Source organism: Protopterus annectens, chromosome 9.part0 (assembly GCF_019279795.1).
Source record: "Protopterus annectens isolate FY-2018-M chromosome 9.part0, PAN1.0, whole genome shotgun sequence".
Classification (NCBI taxonomy): Eukaryota; Metazoa; Chordata; order Ceratodontiformes; family Protopteridae; genus Protopterus; species Protopterus annectens.
Window position 1 is genome coordinate 508,470,730 of NC_056743.1, and position 14,497 is coordinate 508,485,226.

Genomic DNA, 14,497 nt, shown 5'->3' on the forward strand with positions numbered 1-14,497 from the left:
AACAGAAATCCACACACATACACCTAAAATCTGACACCTAACCCTACACTAAACTATGCACACACCACTATCCACTTACCTTAACCCAAACCCTAACCCTAAGGTCCGTCACCATCGCACACTCACCTCACCCACTCCCTAACCCTAACTCACCTAAATCCACCCTAACCCTCATTTCCACACAATCGCACACATACCTAACCCAAGCCCTAACCCTAACTCACCTAAACCACCCTAACATTCACATCCACACAATCACACAATTACCTGAATCCGACCCATAACTTTCCACCACAGCACTGAAAATACCGAAGCAACAGAAACGGACAATCGAATTCTTTCCCTAGGAAAAATTTCGAGTTTCTGCTGCTTCGATATTTTTCACTTTCGCTAAAATAAGGTCGATCAATCAGTGTTCGCTTGTTTAAGCGTTCGCTGATCTAATATAGACACTATATATATATATATATATATATATATATATATATATATACACATATATATATATATATATATATATGGTTCTACCTGACTTCACCGAAACACCACAACACCGACAACGCAATCACCGAAACCACATAACCGACAGTACAAAAACACGAAAATCCACATGCCCGACAACGAAATAACCCGACGACACAAACACGAAACCTTATATATTATTCACACACACCACAATCAACAAACAAAACACATTCCCCATCCAAAACCACACACACAAACACAGCACACCAAAATCCCTGCAAACCCACACTAAAAACCACACACACAACTACCTACAACCCTGACCCAACCCCTAACTAAGTCCTCGTCTACCACTTACAAGACCCTTACCTGACCTTCCTCCCTAACCCTACTCACTTAACCCACCCCCTACACACTTACCTTACTCGCACCCTAACGTCCGTCACTACCGCATACTTACACAGCCTTTTCCCATTTCGGCATCCGCGGTGCTTTCATCCGTCGGGTCGGTCTTCTGCACTGTGATCTTCTGGGTCCCGTCGCGTCGGTCTTCTGGACTTTGCCCCTTCTGCGGCTCCCGATTTCGCTGTCGATGTTCCGGCGTGTCGGTGAAGTCAGGTAGAACCATATATATACATATATATTGGTGGTTCTGTGGTAGCGGTGTCGCCTCACAGTTAGACGTTGCCCATTCAATTCTCAGTTAGAGTGTCTTCTGTGTGGCGACATGTGTGAATGGGCGTTCCTTCGTTGAAGGTTGTGCGTTAGGCCCGGCAAGCCAGCAGGTAAAAATCTACTGCTAATCATTAGCGGACCAGAGTTCCGCTGTGGCGACCCCTAACCTGGAAAAGCCGAAAGGCACAAACAAATTTGTTTACTGGGGTGGTCTGACTGGGCAAAAAACATTTCTTTCCTCTTTTCTGCAGAGTCCCAAGGAGAAAAGCTATACAGCTACAATGACTTATTATAAGATACATATAGTATAATGAATAATTAATAAACAGATGGTGGGAACAAATATGGCCAGTGCACTTATAAAACTACTAGTTGTACAATGCCATAAAAGTGACTCACTTATACAAACTCTTAAGAAAATGAAAGCATTTTATGTTCAGATGAGTTGACTTTGTGAAGTCGGGAGAAATTATAAACTAAAGATATTTAGTCTGGTTTAGAACAGGGATATTGCCACTTATTTGTTTCCTCTACTATCACTAGTAGAGCTATTCTTGCAATTAATATAAGTACTCCTCTTTTCCATTGCTCCAGATATTCCACTGAAAAACCATCCTGAAAACCTTTCTTTATCAAATTCACATGTTCAGCTCTTTCCAGGTGTGTTTCCTGTAATACAGCCATTTGCACGCTACATCTTTTAATATAGTTCACTACTCTTTCTTTTTTATCTTTATCTCTAACATCATTCAGTTTGAAAGACATTACAGGAAGCATCATTTTATTATACCGTTATTATTACCATCTTTTATATATAACTACTCTTTTGCTAAATGTCTAGCTCTAACTTATGTCACATGTATATACTGTTCTGAGGTTGGTCTTTCATACAGTTGTTTCTTGTCATACCCAGTTATGCCTATGTCATATCTTACATAACTGTTTTTTTGAAAGCCCTCAAACAGAACAAACAACCCCCCCAAAAAAATAAACCCTCCTAAAACCTACGAACTTTACAATGACACATAAAACTATGTACATCTTCAAATATTGAAGTTTTTGCTTCCAATGAGAACGCAGACAGGTTAAAGTTAACCAAAAAGAAAGGTTAGTCATGCTAAGACACATGGTATAGCCTGTGCTATTAGTAAGCGCTATTTGATTTTTTTTATATCTTTATAACTCTCTCAGTTGAGAAAACACTTGAATGCTTTCAGTAAATACTTTCTCCAAGCCATTCCTCTTTATTAAATTATCTTCTAGTGACATGCAAATCAGACACAAAACTGCTTAGGATACCTTGTTTATCAGAAAAAAAGCCTTATAATATTCAACATTCTTTTTCATTTACATGCTTTGTAATAAACTTGTTACTGGACAATGCCTAGGGTTTTTATCCAGCCATTTCCTTATGCACTCATGGGAAAAAGCACACTGATTTTTCTTTTGTCATACTCTCTTAACCAGACCCTTCTGCTCTTCCCTCATCTCCTCCCCTCATTTCTTTTGTTTAATTGCAGTGCCTACATTTCTCAAAACTGAACAAAGAAAAGAGAGGAAAAGCGTGAACAAAAATATTTTTGAGGTAGTCTGAGTTGTTCTCTGAAAGCTTTAATTCTGTTGAGTTGCTTGATTTCAAGTGGTAACGAGTTCCATAACTTACACATGTATGAGGAGTAGTAGCTTGGCGGTGGAACAGAGAGCTCTTTTGGGAAAGTATAGCTCTAAGATGTTATGCAGGCTAGGACAGTGAGTTGAATTATGGATAAGGTTGAGGGATGTGACAAGTTGGGATAGGATTAGGTGATGAGGAAGCTCAAGCCATGAAAGTTGCATCAGTGTAAGGTAGTGATAGGTCTTAGAATAAGGTTTATCGGTGGTACATTTTGCTATCTTGTAGCACTGTACTAGTAATTTAGACTGAGCTACAGGTAAGTTAGTCAGAATGGGAGCAGCACAGAGCACAGTAGGGAAAAGGAAAACAAATGCAACATGTCTATGGGGTGTATGTAGTACAGTAGGAAGCAGCTCTGTATAGGGCTTCCAGTGTTTGTTAGTTTTTTTTTGTGGGGGGAGGTTTGACATCATTTATATGTAAGTTGAATTTTAGGTTTTCATCAGTGATTACTCCTAATAGCTTGGTGGATATTATCAATTCTGTTTTAGCGCTGTTTGAGGAGGTTATAGTGAAAGGGGGTTTGTCAGGGGCGTTTTTTTAGAGGTAAACAGCTTTAGCTTAGATTATTTGGTTAAGAAAGATCTGAGATTTAGTTAACCAAAGATCACTGAATGAAAGTAAGCCTCGTGTTTTTTTTTTGTGTGTGTCAGGAGCCATCAACATATTGTACTAGGGTTGCTTTTTTCTGTGTAGAGATAATTTATAAAGATATTGAAGAGTAGGGTTTCAAGTATTGAACCCTGGGGTACATCCACATTAACAGGAAGAGTGGCTGAGTAGGTATTAAGCTAATTAACTGCTTGGGATCTGTTGGAGTGGTAGCTGTAGAACCATGAAAGGAGGGATATACTGAGTTCGACCTTAGAGAGTCTTTGCAGGAGGATGGGTTGGTGAATAGTATCAAATGCTTTTGAAAGGTCTACAAAAACAGCAGAAAGGAAGTTTTCCATCATTTTTGTATTTGTTTATGTTGGTAATAAAATTTAGGCATGCTGTAATAGTGCTGTAGTGGGGGCAAAATCCATATTGAGAGGGTATTTACAGGTTGTTGTAAGTTATGTATTTAAGGAGCTGAGCTTGAATGCATTTCTCAAGCACTTTAGCTAAAGGGAAGAGGACGTTGACGGGACTATTGTCAGAAAGTTCAGTGAAGTTACCTCCTTTGTGAGGAGGAGGATGTGTGATTTTTCCCAAAGAGTGGATATATAATTTTCTTTTATTGAGTGACACTCACGTATGGATATAAGACAGGCCAGTGCATCAGCAACAAGTTTTATGTATTCAGATTGTAATCTATCAGAAGTGAGGATAGCAGATTTTAACTTGGAAATGAATTTTTTTAATTTTTAATGTAAGAAGTATGGACTGTTGTGAATTTAAAGTTAAATGAAATAAGTTTCAATAGAGGAATTACAAATATTTATTTAATTATTCAGCTGTTAGTGATATATGTTTTTCAATGGGTGACTAAATGACAGAAATATGATGGGTTAAAATAGGTTGTCATTTATATGGTATAATTTTATGAAAACGTGATATGCATTTTATGATTTAGATGTTATTTATGGCGTTGGTTTCTCTCTCTGTTTCATTTTAATTTTTGTATTGTTCAGTTGTATTTGTTGTTAATTTTTGGGTCAATAGGCAGCCATGTTTCTTTGATAGATTAAATTCTAAATTCAATCCATTTGTGCACATCATCATTTTGAAGAAGTCCCGTCATTTGTGTTGGATTAAAGCGCTTGACTGATTATGTGTGACTGTTTGCTTTTACAATAAGATATATGTGTTTATGTCCTTTTCTTGATGGATGTTTGGACATGAGAAGAATTAACTGGAATATGGTGAACCCTTCTAGTGGATCTGTTCCTGTGCAGGTATTTTAGTTACTTGGTTTGGGTCCAGCACACAATGCCCATTTGGTTTTATTAAGTTTCATTAGAGGAACTGACAGAGTAGGTTGCATTTTAGATTAGAGTGGCTATGGTCTGAATGAAGTGAAAGTTGAACTGTGTGGTTAAATTTCAAGTATGAGAGTTAGTAGAAGGACTATGCTGGCAGGATTTTCCCAGATATAAGGGTCTATTTATTATAGACCAAAAAGCGTTGACTTATGCTTGTTTGTGTTCTGAAGGTCTATGACATTTTTTGCCATGTTTAATTTTGTATTTCAGTCTTACAGTGTTTATAATTCTGCAGGTTTGGGTCATTTGTTTTTTTGGCCTGGCTCACCAAGCACTCACAAGTTTGTTTTCTTTGAATAGCCAGGGTGGCTGTTTTTGTTTTTAGTTCTTGTAGTGTGAAAAAGGGACAGGGAGATCAAGCAAAGATGTTTTGAAAAAGGATACAGCCTCTTCAGAGGGAAAAATTGTAATGGTTTCCAGTTTAACATTTTTAGGATAGAGATGAAAACATATTTATTAACTGAACTGAGACTGTGTTTATAAATTTGGGGTTTAAGTATACTTGTCTTATTTCTGAAGATGTAGGTAGGGGAATTGTCATTAAGTAGGACAGGGAGCCATCCAGTAGTTATGTTTTTACCTGGGGAATTTTTGAGAATCCAATCTAAAATTGTATGGCTATGGAAGGCTTTGTTTAGTCTAGTAGGAAAGGATATAAGTTGGGTAAAACCACAAAGGTTTATGGTGCTGTTGGTTATTTCATTATTAATGCTTAGTCAGTCCATGTTAACACCTAACCACACACACCCTCAGCTTTTTCTGTCTAGTCTTAGCATACTGTAGCTAAGTGGTATAATGTCTTCATCTTTAATGTCCTGTTTTAGCCAGGTTTCAGTAATTACAATGTTTGGAGATCATTGATCTATCCGGTTATGAAAGTCTTGTAGTTTATTACAAATGCTACAGATATTGTATAGGCTAAGAAGTGATGATGATTTTGTTGCTTGTGGTGGGGATGTTTGTAGAGGTGTACTGAATTTTGGGTTGTAGGTCCTGGGTTAGGAAGTATGCCGCCAGGTACTATCAGGTATTGATGAGGTTAGGAATTAATTTTTGTTTATGTATTTATGGTACATTGTTGGTTTGGGGTTGGTGGTATGGGTAAGCAAGGTGAGTATTTTTATACATGTGGGCTGCTACATGAAAATAATGGGCAATACACATTGTGGGAGAATTTGATTCCTCACTGGAGTATGGAAAGTTGTTGGAAAGTTTACCAATGTGGCGTAAGCAAGGATGCAAAAAGATAAGAGTATGAGAAGCTGAGAGAGAGATAGAAACATGTTTGAAATGGTGAGTAGTTCTTAGGAGATTGATATAGCTAGCAGAGAAGAATTGTATGTGTAGAAAAGATCATTGAGATATAACAAGCAGTAGGTGCAGAAAATGAGTAGTTTGGGGTGATCTATAGAAAACAGTAATAGAGGGATATTATGATTGAAATTTATAGAGCCCAGCAGGTCTGATAAATACTTGGAGAAGGATATAGAAGGAGCATTTATGAGAGAGACTGGTAATGATTTGTTAGAAGAGTGAATAAGGAAAAGGGTGGGTGCAATGTTGTAATTGGCTTATTGGACTGAAGAGGTGGACACTGGAGATAAATAAATGCAGCTGATATGGTGGTGGCTGGGAATAGGGGGTAGGGTAGCGGAAATTAGTTAGTCTGAGCAGAAAGAGAAGCAAGCCACCAGATAAAAAAGTATCAGTTAAAGAACCTATCAGTGAGACAGTTCTTCACCTATGAAAAGGTTTGTGTAAAGGAACTTGAGTCAGTGTTATTAAGACATGCATATTGCATTATTAATACACCAACCACAGGTGCAACCATTCTAGATCTGGTCCTCATTAATATGGGAAAGTGATGCATAGCCCCATACTGTAATGTCTTTTCTGGTAAGTTCAGACCACAAAATGGTCTCCTTTGAAGTAAAAATAAAACCTGGAACCTCAGCTGACCTTTGAATATTCAAGAATTACTCTAAGGTTAACTTCTTATAATCAAGTGCTAACCTGCAAAAATTTAAAGCCCTCATAAGACTTGAGAATACTGCTGACTACACAGAACTATTCACAGAAATCTTATACAAACATGTTAACAGTTGCATAGAGGCAGCTGTACTCACCAGGAAGAAGTAAAGAAATAACTCAAAAAACAAGCCACCTTGGTGGAATCATATCAGTAGACTGTATTACAGAAGGAAAATCATGACAAAAATTAGGAGGTGCAGCACCCATCAGGATAAAAATACTTTCATCATCAAACTAAATAAACAACTCAGAGAATGAATAAAGTTTACCAAAGCCACATTTGAGGTAAATTTGGCATCTCAGGCCAAGGGCAACAACAACAAGGCATTCTTTAGCTATGCTTGCAAACTGAAAGGCAATATACAATTGCGTGCTGAGCTGCCACCTATACTGAGTCAGAAGATATAGCAAACCTACTGGCCAACCAATTCAATTCCAACTTTACTGCTCTCCCACCCCCTCAACTTTCCTTCAAGAAATACCACCAAATATAACTCCCTCTTCTATGACTAGGGAACAGGTCTTTAATGCTCTCTCTAAGACCAAGAACACTACATCAGTGGGTCCAGACAATATCCAAAGATGCCTTCAAAATGGCATGAAACATGATCTATCAGGCCCTCTGGAAATGCTATTTAGCTATAAATAGAGAACAGCAAGTTATCTCTCTGCACAAAAGTGGACCATCTACAGACCTTGGAAACTACAGATTCAAAAGTCTCACTGGTCTTGAATGCAAAGCCATGGAAAGAATTCTCATGGAAATGATCAATAATAACATAGGAATCCTCAAGACACTGGACCCAACCTAGTTTGGTTTTATCAAGGGCAGGTCGTGCCTACTCAGCTTAGTGGGACTTCTTTAAGAAGGTCACCAAAGCAATGACTGCAGGAAAATGGTTCACTCTGCCTACCTTGACCTGGCCAAGGCATTTGACACAATACCCAACTCAGGTATTGTTGACTAATGTAAGAGGTTAGTTGCAAACCGTTATGTCACCCAGTGAATAGCCAGCTGGCTCACAGATATGACTCATGAAGTTAGAACTGAGGAGTCCACCTATACAAAGAGGCCAGTCACAGGTAGAGTCCCTCAGGGATCACTCCAGGGACCACTCCTTTTGGCATTTATTTCTATGAACTTAAGGCCAATGTCAATGACCACTGGTTGACTAAATTTGCAGATGACTGCAAATTAGGAGCTGTTATTGATTCCCCCACTGACAAAAAGGCTCTCCAGGAAAGGCTGACACAGACAAATAACCGGTGTCAGGGCCGTGGACTAAAACTAAATGCCAAGAAATGTGTAATACTATCCTTTAGGAAGTCATTCACTCCTGGTAACTATCATATTGACAAGACACCCTTAAGAGCTGATCCAGTAGTCAGGGACTTGGGGACACCCACAGTCGGTAATCTAGCCATTAATTGTAACATCTACAATATTGAGGAAATCATCTATGTAGTGCAACTTATAAACAAAGGTATGGCATCTAGGTCCAAAATATAATTGTTTAACTATATTTGTCATGCATCAGACCTAACACTGAGTACAATGCCCTCTTTGGTATGTACCTAACTAGGTATATCTAACAACTGGAATGCCCACAGTGGTTCCTCACTAAAATAATATAAGGCGTAAGTAACATGTCCTATGCAGACTGCCTCAAGGCCCTATCCCTATATTCTCTGCCCTACAGGCTGCTGAGATGAGATCTATGCCTGGCATATAAGGCATTGTCAGACCCTATGCTAATGGACCTCTGCATATTCACAAAACAAACACCACCAGAATTACTTAAACCTTGCCTGTGATATAAATATGACCTACTTGGGAGACAGATATGTATCCCAGAGACAACCCCTTTTCTGGAACAGGCTTCCATGTGAAGCAGAGTTCCTCCCTATTCCAATTCAGGTGTAACTTGGACAATTGGATCGGGAACAGGAAACTCACCCCTGGTTTGACATCTGTGTCTCTAATGGACCCAGGCAGCCTATAAATGGTTCATCTCTCAGGCCCCTGCTTGTAAATGTTTCCCCTCCCAAGTCCCTCTTACACTTGTAAAGGGTACCAGAACTTGTCAGAGATTTGGGATGCATGGTTAGGCTTAAAAAGGTCCTTGTGGACATTAACCTACTAAACACATATGAATGTATGAACCTACACGAATGGTCAACAAACAATGGAGCTTCCAAACCAATAGCTATGCAGCTATCCAATTAATCTCAAACTAGTTTTAAGGGCGTTGAAATACTTATTTTATTTCCCTTGGTTGTGGGATTTAGATTGATGCCATTTCTGTGCAGTTCAAGTGAGGTTTTAAAGTTAGTTTACAGAAAAAGCCCAAATAACATGCACAATATTTGCCAATTAAGCAAGACATTGAGTTTTCAGCCATCTTCAGGACTATATCAGTGATATTTGTGTCAACCTTAACACTTTTGTAGGTTCCAGTAGGAAAGCATGTTGAATTCATTGCATTAGATATGATGGGCAGGTCAAAGCATGCACCTGTGTCAGTGCAAATTGAATATGCTGTGATGGACATGCTACAATTGTACAAGTGTCTGCTTAGGAGTCCATACATTCCAAGTACACAGCAGACAACATAACAGATTTCACACCAAAGAATGTTCTAGTACTCATGCACATGAAATACAGTATAGGCAATTGTGCTGGTCTTTGAAGAGTTATGTATTAGTATTCATGTATGCTATATACACTGTGGAAGATATGGTGGGAACAGCTTCAGAGAGTGCACTGATATTACTGTATGCTGAGCACATTACAGCTGAAGTGTTGGACATGACTTTAGACATGCACTGATACCCAGGGATGCTGAAGGCAGTACACTAAACAGAGCTTCAGAATTTGTACTATTATCATTGCATGTAAATGGTCTGTCAGACCTGTAAACCATGACACCATGTGTTAGGAAGGCATGCGTTCACACTGCTAAGCTGCTGTTGTGATCATCTTAAAGCACATCAGACAACTGAAATCATCTTGTATTAAAGTAGCCTAATTTCTAGGAGGAGTATGTCCATTCAGGTCACGTAGTGCCACATTATCTGGTCACTGATGTACAGCACTACATCCATACGTTTTCTGGATGGCATTAGTTTTACTGATGACAACATACATTTCACAGCCTTACCACTATCACAGAAAATAGCAAGAGATTCCTGGAAGATTTAATTGTATTGGTATAAGTAGCCTGTTTTCTTTCTCTGTACCAGGGCTAATGTGGTCCAAACAGAACATAATGGAAGATAAGCAAAACATGTTTTTGACTTGGAGACACCTGCTGATCTCTGTTTTTTAATCACAAACATTTTTTTTCATTAGTATATGCATTCTTTCACCAGCACTTTGTACCAGGCATTATCTCATGGGGAAGACTCTCTCTGTAGTAGGAATTACCCTTTTGGCATTAGGCTTAGGGTGATTAATGGAGGTAAGGCTCAGTAGCTCAGATTCTGATGCCTGTCATATTGCAGATAAGATATGTTTTCACATTTTATCCAATTTGTATAGTGGGAGACTAAAGTGTTAAAAACCTGCATTAAATTCACACATTTGAAATGGTTTTGAGTAAACCTCTAAGTGCATTTTCCCGTATGGGTTTTATTCCATTTGTGAATAGCTCCAGGCCTCATACAGACAATGAATATGCACTAGTGGGTCCCAAATACTCTCCCAGGAAAGTAGATCAAGTCTTTGGCAACTAGCTTTTTCATGCATCCCCCAAGCTGTTCCTCAAATTGCTGGCTCATTAATCAAGCACTTAGTGAAAACATCCAGTTCCTGACCAAGGAAGTCATCCACAAAATAGCAATGCTCCTCCCTAACCAAACATTTTTATGCTATTTCCTTTTTATAGTTCTGGTTCATTACAAGTTGCACAGATAAATATTTTCTAATTCCAGTATTATTCCCCAAACTTGCATTTGTTAACCAGAAAAGTCCACTGGGCCAGAAATGAGCCCATTTTCAGTGGAAGCCTGTGGAGAAAAGCTCCACAAGATACATATAGAGAGAATAAAATTACATAGACAGAAAAACAAAGATTATACGGTACAGTTACATTGCATGAGGCTGATAAATAGAAGCAATGGTGCAAGAAAAATACAATCATAGATGTATAAAAATCATATACTACAATTACATTGCATGAATTTGTGCAATAGAGCAGCAGTACCTGAAAAAGAAAAATACAATCATTGACATGTAGTAGTAATGACAGGCACATATTTCAGAGAAGATGTTTGTGAATGCTGTTTACATTGGTGCATAGCGTGTATTCAGGTACATAAGAAAGTAAAATAGTTACAGGTGTGTAGCTGTGAGGTGATTAAGCAGATAGAGAAATATAGAAGGGGATATAAGTGTGGAGGTAGGATAGGACTGATGAAAGTGACAGGGAAGCATTAAGTAGGCAGAATGATGGAAAATATGCGATAGATAGAGGTATAGCATTGGGAGAGAAGTTAGGAGTTGTGGTTGTGTGTCTGGGAATAGGAGCATAGCCATTTAGAGAAGAGATGCAGTTTGAGGGAGTTTTTAAAGGAGGTTAGGTTGCTGATTGCTCTGAGTGAAGGGGGGAGATTATTCCATACCTTAGATACATGGTAGGAATAAAACATTTGGCTGGCAGAGAGCTTGGGTTTCTCTATGGACAGTAACATTTTGTTTTCGGATGTAAGGGGCTAGTTTGGATGATACATGGATAGAATGGAAGAGAGTGAATGGCAAGTTTCAGGGTGGGGATGAGCTTTGGGGCTGTAGTTAATTGTAAGAATGTGAGATAGTGTTGGGATTCTAGCCAATTAAGTTGGTGCAGAGAGGAACAATGATGGGTAAGATATTTAGCATTTGTGGCAAATTTAGCGATTTTGTTATAGCAACAGTCTAGTTTTGTTTGCAAGGAGGACTGTAGTTTTGTGAGGATAGGAGCACAATATAGAAGTGTTGGAAGCAGGAAGGATGAGGCCAGAGCCTTTTTAGCAGAGAGACTGAGAAAGTTGTTGTGCCTGTACAGGGACCCTAATTTTTGATGTTGCTATAAATGTGAAGGTCGAATGTTAGTTTATTATCAATGATGACACCTAGTAATTTGGTGCTGGGGACAACTTCAAAGACAGTGTTATTTTGGGAGTGAATGGAGAATAGTGACCAGTCAACAGAGCTAGATTTTGTGGGGGTAAATATTAAAAGTTCTGTTTTACTGGGGTTGAGAGCGAGGTGGCTCTGGGACATCCAAGTTTTAGTGGAAGTAAATGCTTCTTGGGTAAGATGCAGTAAGATTTAGTAGAGCAAATGATAGCTGAGTCATCTGCATACTGGATGACTGTGCTATGGATGAGAGAGGAATGAAAGTTATTGACAAATATTCTGAATAAGAGGGGTCCTGGTATTGATCCTTGGAGGACCCCTGTATTTGTAGTTATGAAAGGGGAGGAAGTATGTAGCCATTTAGTAGATTGCTGCCTGTTCCTGAGATAGTTAGTAAACCATTGTAGGGTAGGGGGAGACAGACCGAGATTAGTGAGTTTATTAAGCAAGAGGGAGTGTGATATGGTGTCAAATGCCTTTGAAAGATCTAGAAATAATGCTGAGATTAAGCATCCTGCATCTCATGCTCTGTTAACTGTGTTGAGGAAGGAAATGAGGGCTGTGTTAGTATTATTTCCTGGCCTACTAAAGCCATGTTGAGTGGGAGAGAGGATTTGGTGTTGTATCAGGTGACAGAGAAGCTGTGTATGGATACATTTCTCTAGAACATTTGAGATTGGGGAGAGCATGGCAATGGGGAGGAAATTTGAAATGTCAGAGTTATTGCTGCCTTTGTGAAGTGGTAGAATAAATGCTTTTTTCCAGATATCAAGTATGCATGATTCCTGAATGTACCTGTTTAGGAGGATGCTGATAGGATATGCAATGGAGGAGGCTGAGAGTTGTAAGTTTTCAGCTAGTAAGTTATCAGGGGCATTGGTACAGGGTTTGAGTTTTTGAAGAAGTCTGTGATAGTGGAAGTGAGAGTGGGTGTAAGTGTGAAAGAAGGTAGAGGATTTGTAGGGGAGTAGAAAAGTGGAATACTTGGTGAGTTGGCATTAATAGGTGGGAAGGTGGTAGGAAGTTTTTTTATGGTGTTGAAGTAATTGTTAAAGAGGGAGGCCATTTCAGATGGATTTTTTTTCTGGTTCTGGGCATGGATTGTTGTTAGATCCAGGGGGAAGTAGGGAGTTGATTGACCCCAAAATTTCTTGGGGTTTTGTTTATGTTGGTCTTAGATGGCTTGAAAATATTCTTTTTTTGTTTTTAATAACTAGGTGTTTGGCCTGGTTCCAGAGTTGTTTGTATAGATTGAGGTTAGAAAGTGTTTTGTTTTTTTGCCAGGCTTTCCAAGCTTTGTCCCTAGTGGACATTACTTGCTTTGTGAACTTTGTAAGCCAGATTGCATGTTTAGCCTTAATCCTTTTTAACTGGAATGGGGCAAGACTATTTAGGATCCTGAGAAACATAGAATTAAACAATTCTACAGCTTCATTAAGCGGGAGAACTTTTAGTGGGCTCCAGTTGGTTTTGTGCAGAATGTCATTGAAGGTGTTTGGTGAGAAATGGGATAAGTCTCTGCTATATTTATTTTGGTGGGAATTTGGTATGGAGATGGGCTTTCATATTATGAATGCTGGTTAATGTTAAGATATAGTAGTACTGTATTACAATTACCATTATATTAGCATAATAACAGTTTGGCTTTTCATAAATTGCACATGGATATACTTCATGTTTTGACCACAAGTCACTCTTCCTTTAAAAAATTAAAAATCTTGTTGGGAATGCTCCTGTACCCATCCCACATAACACGCCTACTTCTTACCCCCCCTTACTCTCCCACCTCACATCCCCACTAACACCAAAAAGGCACCCGAAGTGCTCATTGCCCGGCTGTTTTACAGTAGGAACAAATATATTTGTAAATACTTACTTATATTTTATAGCTCTTTTTGTGAATTTTCATTTATTGCATCTCTAAATGCCTTGTTTTTATCTGTATTACTGCCCTACTATGTGACTTGTCAATTTGTTGTTCATGAATATTGTCTTTATGGAGCTTTTCTCACAGGACTCCAATGAAATTGGATTTTTTTTTGGCCCACTTGTACCATCCTGGTAAACCAATTGCAAATAAATAAATAAACTGTTCATTTATTCTCTTTTCTTTTTCATTGCAGTAAACTGACAACTGGATCTTCCAGAAGTCGTCTAAAAGAAACCTGAACAAAATCAGTAAATTCATCCCAAACCACGGTGTTCATAGTGAAGTGTTCTGCTTCAAGAACAAAATGTTTATTTTTAAAGATCGTCATTGTTTAGCCCAGCATGTTTTTACCTCTGACTGCAGTTAATGAGCCAATAAACATAAATTTTGAGCATAAGAAAGGACAGTTTTCATCTGTTGCTGTCAAGAATATTGTTGTAAAGATTGTTTGCAAGATACTGCCTAACAATGGAAATATGTCAGTGGCTTTTTTCTGTAATTTTTTGTAAGCAGTATATATCCTAAATTTAATCCAGTGGCTTGTAAATAAGCGTGATCATGAAGAAACATGACCAGTGTTGCAGTCCCACAACTTCCACTTTGATATTTCCTAGGATGCACAAAAATGCTCACCA

General features: G+C 38.6%; 1 protein-coding gene across 1 annotated transcript in view; it reads left to right on the forward strand.

Moving 5' to 3' along the window:
- LOC122811308 (aldo-keto reductase family 1 member B1-like) overlaps positions 1 to 14,259 on the forward strand; it is a 201,822-nt gene extending 187,563 nt beyond the window's left edge. The window contains exon 11 of the mRNA XM_044083069.1: positions 14,056 to 14,259. The gene's annotated coding sequence lies outside the window, so the exon portion shown is untranslated. The remainder of the gene's footprint in view (positions 1 to 14,055) is intronic.
- Positions 14,260 to 14,497: the final 238 nt, after the last annotated feature.